Raw genomic sequence first — 8180 nt, 5'->3', positions numbered from 1 at the left:
ACAAAGTAGGCAAAAGAGTTACGTCGACGCTAGGCGTAGGAAGTTAGGGTTCAAAGAGTGGGACTCAGTGTTCCTAAAAGTAGCTCCTATGAAAGGTGTTCTAAGATTCGGACGTAAGGGAAAGCTAAGCCCCCGCTTTATCGGACCTTTCAAAATCCTAGAAAAAATAGGTTCAGTAGCATACAAACTAGCCTTACCACCTTCACTCTCGAGCATACATGATGTATTCCATGTGTCCATGTTGAGAAAATATATTACAGACCCTACACACGTGATAGACTACAGACCCCTCGAGATCGAGGAAAACTTAAGTTATCAGGAGAACTCGATTAAAATCCTAGCTCAGTAAGTGAAAGCCTTATGTAATAGAAACATAGGTTTCATCAAAGTATTATGCTAAATCACCAAACCGAGGAAGCGACGTGGGAATGAGAAGAGGAAATAAAAGAAAAATACCCCGAATTGATCCAGGAGTTCGAGACATTCGAGGAAAAAAGTTCTTTGTAGGGGTAGATAATGTAACAGATCAGATAATAATAATAATAATAAAAAACTTTCGCGGTCATTAGCGAGACCGCAAAACTCCAGCTTGCCGGAGTTTTCATTCGCACATGACCCACGAAGCGCACCCGACATAGGGTTCACCACGAGAACCAAACCCGATCCTTAGCCAAACCACCTGCAAGGACGAAAACAAAAAACGTGAGAGTTTGAGAAAGAAACCGACGATGCTCCGGCGAAGCCAAACCATACAAAATCGACTTCGAAACCTCCAATCTACACCACGAAAATAGTCCCAGAGACCGTTACACACACCAGGGATAGATTTCAACGTTGCTTACACGTTGTACACCGTCAGGGAAGGGAGACAGAACATCGAGATTTCGAAACCTCTCAGATCTGGGAGTCTTAGACCTTTTTGAGCCAAAATAACACCGTAAATGGGATTAGGGGGAAGAGGGGACTTGGGAACGAAAGGTAAAGGAGGAAAACAGACATCGAAAATGGCGTGACCGAGGAGAGAGAGAGATTGCTAGAAAATTTCGAATAACCGGGCGAAAAAGATGAAGTCTGACTCGAGGTCTGGACCCTGCGAGCTAAACTGAGTCCAACCCACTCTATTCCAAACCTCGACTGACGACACCCCCGCCTAGATTCGATGCCAGCTTCCTCCCTCACCTAGATCCAATGCCAGCTACGCGACGTGCCTTGCTCAAGTGCCGCCACGTGTCAAGCTGCGATGCAAGCAGTCCTTCGCCTTGAGTAGCTTGGACAGCGCACGGCTGGTGGTGCCTTTTCGGTGGCTCCTCAGCTATTTTTGGCTCAGCTTGCTATTTTTATCCCAATTTCCACCGTTTCGACCCTCTAGGACCCGTGTATCGACCCTAGTAATTAATTAAAATGTGAAATACTAACGGAAGGTGACGAACGATGCGATAGAAAGCAAACTCTGGCAACCTTTGGAGCAACTCTCAAGGAATGGGAGCTTACGTTAATTAAATTATGGAGTACTTCAACTAAGGCCAACCAAGTAAGTGACCTTACTATAGGATACGCAACAAATTGTATGAGTTACAATTTATGAAATATGAGTTATGATAATGTATGAGTTGTATTGTATGATGTCATATACTAGTATATGATGATGTATGAGTATATTTATGATGTATGAGTATATGATGATATATGAGTTTTGATGATATATGAGTTTTGATATGCTTGATGCACTTTATGATGATATGATGAGTTTGATGATTGCATGTCATTTGTCTTAATATGTTGATATTTTCCATATTAGGCATGCTATATGATGATGAGTATCATATTGCATCATGTCGATAGACCGACATAGGACACAACCCAAAGAGCATCTACTAAGTTCACGTCATATTACAAACAAAATCACTCAGCATGCAACACATCACATCATGCTCTTAAATAAATACATGAAATATCACAACAATTTCAGTAACATTAACATAAAAATGCATGCGAGTTTGAAAACGTTTCTCTTTTCTTATCTTGTGCAAGGCGTACCTGACGGTGACGGGGCATCGACGTTGGGACCATGGAACGTGCCAAGCCTACATTGTAGCTAGTCTACAAAATCTAAAACCTAGAGCTTTAATACCAACTGTAACGACCCTAAATTTCCACACACTCAAAGTCGCTACAAACGTCTCATGCTCATCTATAATGAGGAAATATAACTCTTACATGAACATAATTTATAACGTAAACTTCAAAAAACATTTAAAACAACTTCTTCTCTGGAAAACACAACCATGGTCTTATATGTTTAAATATGAAATACTGAAATTTAGAGAAAACAAATACAAAATAATTTAAAACAATGAAATGCAAAACAACCTATTCTAACTTAAGACTATAAATTTAAATATGAATCTACCCTATGCACGTGCCACAGTCTCTGTTCGCGATGTCGCCGTCCTCTGTACAAGTGCGCCTTGCCTTTACCTGAAAAATGATGTGGCACACGACCTGAGTATTTCAAGGAATACTCAGTAAGTGGCCCCACTATAGGGGCCATGCAAATGCAAACACATGCAATCATGATTTAGGGACTTATCTCTAATAATCTTAGGGGTGGCCTCCAGTCTCGGACAAATTGGATGTGCAGTACTTCCCTACACACGACTCACACGTGCGAGTGTGAATCCCCAGGGTGCTTGCACACCCCCTGGACCCTCTAGTCAAGCTAATCTATAGCGACGTCTGGAGGTCAGCGGAACCCCATAGTGTCATGCACCTCATGAACACCCTCATTTGTGTGCTTTCGCACCTGTGCGCATTCGCGCTCATCGTACGGTGCGCGTCCGCACTCATCATCTCTAGGGGAAGTAGCCCTATGCTTATGAACATACAATATGCATGAGGTCCCTCTAAATCCATCATAATGTCTCTTTTGACACAAGCTATGAAGGCCATATTTGTTGTAGTGCGGGTAGCTTGGATGTGTACCATATACCATACTAATGGCCCATACGTGCGAATATGGACCCACGAGTCGGTTCGCACACCCCTGGCCCCATTCCTTGTCGGGCGAGCATGCTCTGGTAGATCTCTATGCCAGATACCCGTTAGAAACGGTAACCGTCACAGCAGCATTACGTAAAACATAATGAAAGTTATCCTGCCTTGTGGTGTACGCGCCCATACCATTGTGAAGGAATATGGGTATCCCCGAATGCATGACCGCACATTAATGCATGAGGTCCCAATATTTTTCCATTTTCAACATTATTAAATATAACCCCCGCTATCATTTCATTGATACCATACCATTTCTCATATCAGTTATCACATCGTTCGTGCTTATATCGGAATTATATTTCATGTTATTTATCGTTCTTCATGTAATTCAAATCATTCTATGCATGCAATTCCCTGCATGCATAAAAACTTACTCCTGATAATTTAAACTAAGTCTAATTATGCATAAAAACATACTCCCAATAATTTAAACTAAGTCTAATACTGCATAGAAACTTAGTCCCAGTAATTTAAACTAAGCCCAATACGACATAGAATAATTTAAGCTAAGCCCAATATGGCATAGAAACGACTCCTAATAATTTAAACTAGGCCTCATCATGCATAAATAATTTAAACTCAATTCAAAAAATTTAACTAACCAGAAGGTTGTCATACATACTAACTTTGAACGCTTTCTAACAATTGAAATAGGAGGAAAGAGTCCGAGCAAATCAACCAAAATTTTGGCCTTGAGTCGTCATGACTGGCTCGAACCGTTCATTTAGGATGATAAAATGAAGTGAGGGACCTCCCTTTTTTTATAGTGGAGGCCAACCCGCCACTTCTCAGCTTTAGAACCGTGGCACAAAGTTTCGCTTCTTTTATATATTTTTTATTTTTTTTTATCTTTTTTATTTTTCGTTCATACATCATACATATCAAGATGAAACTTTCGTCCTCGAAAGTGTCTTAATATTGAAATTACTCGTTGATCTCTTCCCTCTGTTTCCACACTGTTTCTTTCGTTTCATAGTCTTGTAAAGATCATTTTTGTTGTATGCTTTCTTTATGAGCATCACAAGTAATCTTTAATGATATTTTTTTACTAAAAAATATTGTGCCAGCTGGTTGGTTTCATATTAAAAAGTTGCAATTGACCATCATTTTTTTTTTTCCTTCAGGAAACTTGACATGAGTTCTTTGCATATATCAGTTTTATGATATTAACCTTAGCATTTCCAATTATTATACATATTTTCTTTCCGTCCTAATTTGTTACCTTTAAAATGTTAAAACCTAAAATATTACTTAATTCAGAAAGGGTTTTGAGTAGAGTGATACCATGGACCAAGATTATATCCGATAAAGTGACCTAGAGTATAGATGACTAAGAAATGCTTAAAAAGAATTGAAACTTACTACCTATATCAACGAGATGCAGTTTTCTTTTTGTTGGCTTAATCATAAGAACTTCGAGTTACATTCAAATATTCATACAAACAAGCCATAATCGTTCAAGGACCACCCATCGTCACATGCATAACATATCACACCAGACTAAAAGCATACATAGCATACATTCACGTTCACATAACTACGTACTTAAGCACAATAATCTAGCATACAATTTACCATATCATAAACAAGTCATAACGTAAACACTTCATAGTCATATCGTTCTCTAACTTACCATAACGCTATCGTTCTATCAATCTATCACAAACCTATCCCTTTCTACCCATAACCTAACCGTATTCTTTCATCAATCTCTCCTATCCATAGCACTCCGGTATGTAACCTAACCTTAGTGTCTCATAAACGTATCTTACTTCTATCGTTACATTTCGTTTTGTGCATCCTTCTCGTATCTTATCTCAAACATATCTTTGAGCACATCGTACCATAACTATTATCATACAAACCGCATATAATAACATAACATAACATAACATATAGGAAGCATATCAATTCACATACAATTCACACATATCAATATATATATGACACGTGCAGAACCACAGGGCACGTGTCAACATCAAATGTAACCATGCTGATAATAAGGTCACTTACCTGGTTAGCTTAAGTCGTTGTCACGAATATATCCTTATCAAATTTTACCAGATCCTGTTATAATCAGACCCCATGTCCAATCGATTAAATTTTTTTTAGCATTTTAAGTTACAGGAAATAAGATTAGATTCAATAAAATTTTAGTTGACAGATATATAAACTCTAAGAGCCAAACAATCGACTTAAAATTGGCTAGTAATATTTGTTTACACAATTGAAAATCTATTTACAGAATGAAAATAATTAGAGGGGATTGAGGAAAGATTTGTTGAACAGAATTTAACAATAAAAGAGGAAATATTAAAGGGCATGGACTCAATTAAATTTTGTCTAATAGTAAATATCAGAGTTTTACGATATCCAATGTAAATTCGAGAAATAATGTTGTAGAGTTCAAACCTGAAACTAATGTCGTGGGCTCATATAGGTTGACCCGGATTTCAAAGGATGGAATCGAACTTTCATTAAGGATATATTCGTGACAGCGACTTAAGCTAGCCAGGTAAGTGACCTTACTATCGGCATGGTTATATTTGATGTTGACACGTGCCCTGTGGTTATGCACGTGTCATATATATTGATATGTTTGAATTGTCTGTGTATCGATATGCTTCCTATATGTTATGTTATGTTATAATATGTGGTTTGTATGATAATAATTATGGTACGATGTGCTCAAGGATATGTTTGAGATAAGATACGAGAAGGATGCACAAAACGAAATGTAACAATAGGAGTGAGATACGTTCATGAAACGTTAAGGTTAGGTTACATACCGGAATGCTATGGATAGGAGAGATTGATGAAAGAATACGGTTAGGTTATGGGTAGAAAGCGATAGGTTTGTGATGGATTGATAGAACGATAGCGTTAGGGTACGTTCTTGTGACGATATGACTAAGGTATGTTACGTAATGATATGTCTGTGATAGGTATAAGAACGTTAAGGCTATGGTAAGTTAGAGAACGATATGACTATGAAGTGTTTACGTTATGACTTGTTTATGATATGATACATTGTATGCTAGATTATTGTGCTTAAGTACGTAGTTATGTGAACGTGAATGTATGCTATGTATGCTTTTAGTCTGATGTGATGTGTAATGCATGTAACGATATGAGGTCCTTGAATGATAATGGCATGTTTGTATGGAATATGTGAATGTGAATAGCATGGATTGTATGACATGAAACATGGTAAACTGTCTGGAACCATAACCTCGATAGAAATGTGAAATGAAAATGAGAATGATATGAAGCCTGGAAAGTGACAGGGGGGTTATGGTCATTAAAAATAAATGTAAAAATAGGGGGACCTCATGCATTATGTGTGTTCATGCATCTGGGGGGATACCCCCATCCCATCACGAGAGTACGGACGCATATATCCAATGGCAGGACAACGATTGTTATGCATTATATAGCGCTGCCGTGACGGTTCTAGTTTTAATGAGTCCCGGCATAAGGGGCTCCCAGAGTATGCCCACCGGATAAGGACAGTGGCCCAGCGGTGTGCGAGCTAGCTGGTGAGCCCATACTCGCACGTATGGGCTGTGTGTAGAGTATATGGTACACGTCCACGATTACCCGTTAGGATTGCACCGTAAGAAAAACGAAATGAAACGAAAGATAGGTCCCATCATTTCATTGCATGTGATTGTTGCATTTAACCCCAATAGTGGGGTCACTTACTGAGTATTTCTTTAAATACTCAAGCCATGTGCTACTACATTTTTCAGGTTAAGGCAAGGCATTTCTGTACGGCTGACGACGGCATCACAACTCGAGATTATGACACATGCATAGGATAGTGGTATTTATTTTCTTAAACTTAGGATAGAATAGGATGTTTTAAACTTAAACGCTTATTTATTTTATTTCGGGTCTTTTGTTGTGTCGTTTTAAAGATGTTTTCGAAACACGCAAGTCTATGGCTCTGTTTTAAGTTAAAGGTTATGTTTTATGGAATTTAAATGAAGTCTTCTGCATTCAATGTTTATTGCACGTATACAGTAGCGACCTTAAATTAAGTAGAAAATTTTGGGTCGTTACAAAAAAATTTAACTTAAGTCTAATTATGTATAAAAACTTACTCCTGATAATTTAAACTAAGTCTAATTATGCATCAAAACGTACTCCCACTAATTTAAACTAAGCCCAATACTTCATAGAAGCTTAGTCCCAGTAATTTAAACTAAGCCCAATACGGCATAGAAACTGACTCCTAATAATTTAAACTATGCCTCATCATGCATAAATAATTTAAACTCGATTAAAAAAATTTAACTAGCAAGAAGGTAGTCATACATACTAACTTTGAACGCTTTCTAAAAAATTGAAACTAAGAGGAAAGAGTCCGAGCAAATCAACCAAAATTTTAAACACTTTCTATGTGTATATTGGGGTTGTGCATTATGTCAATTCATCACATTGCTTGTCAATCATATCATATCATATATCTCATCATGTCAAACATATGTCATATCATAAACTTATCATGCCTTCTAACGTATCATATAACATTGCATAGCATCATCGCATCAAAGAATAACATCATCATACATCGTACATCATCATCATAAAATATAGTCACAACATCATAAATATAAAGAATGAATGACACGTGTAAGGGCCACTAGGCACATGTCGTCATACATTAAACAAGTCGTTCAACCTATCCGATAGTAAGACTACTTACTTGGTTGCCCTTAGCCGGCGTTCTCCCTAAATTCGAGTATATTTGCTTTTCGACCCTCGAAATTTCTCCTAGTATTATCAATCGTCGTTTTCTATTAGAACGTCCATCTCGCTTCGTTAGTAAATATAATTTCTTAACTCAGTTTAACATAAACCGAGAAATTTAATTATATCCTGACTCTAATTTCTTTAAAGAAGGTCAATTTAAGATTTAAGATAGTCAAAACGGCAAAAAATTAGGCAAAATACCCTTTTGTGAGCCGAGGTACTGGATTATGAGTCGTGAAGCTGAGCCTAGCCGACTGAGCCGCGTAAGTGAAAGAAGTTTCTGGCTGTAAGCAGGACACATGGTGCAATAAGATGCGAACCAATATTTAAAGGCGATCGAGTTTTTTTTTTTTTTTTTTTTTTTTTTT

Source organism: Cucurbita moschata, unplaced genomic scaffold (genome assembly GCF_002738365.1).
Source record: "Cucurbita moschata cultivar Rifu unplaced genomic scaffold, Cmos_1.0 Cmo_Scf00006, whole genome shotgun sequence".
Taxonomy (NCBI): Eukaryota; Viridiplantae; Streptophyta; class Magnoliopsida; order Cucurbitales; family Cucurbitaceae; genus Cucurbita; species Cucurbita moschata.
Note: the sequence above shows the minus strand (reverse complement) of the source record.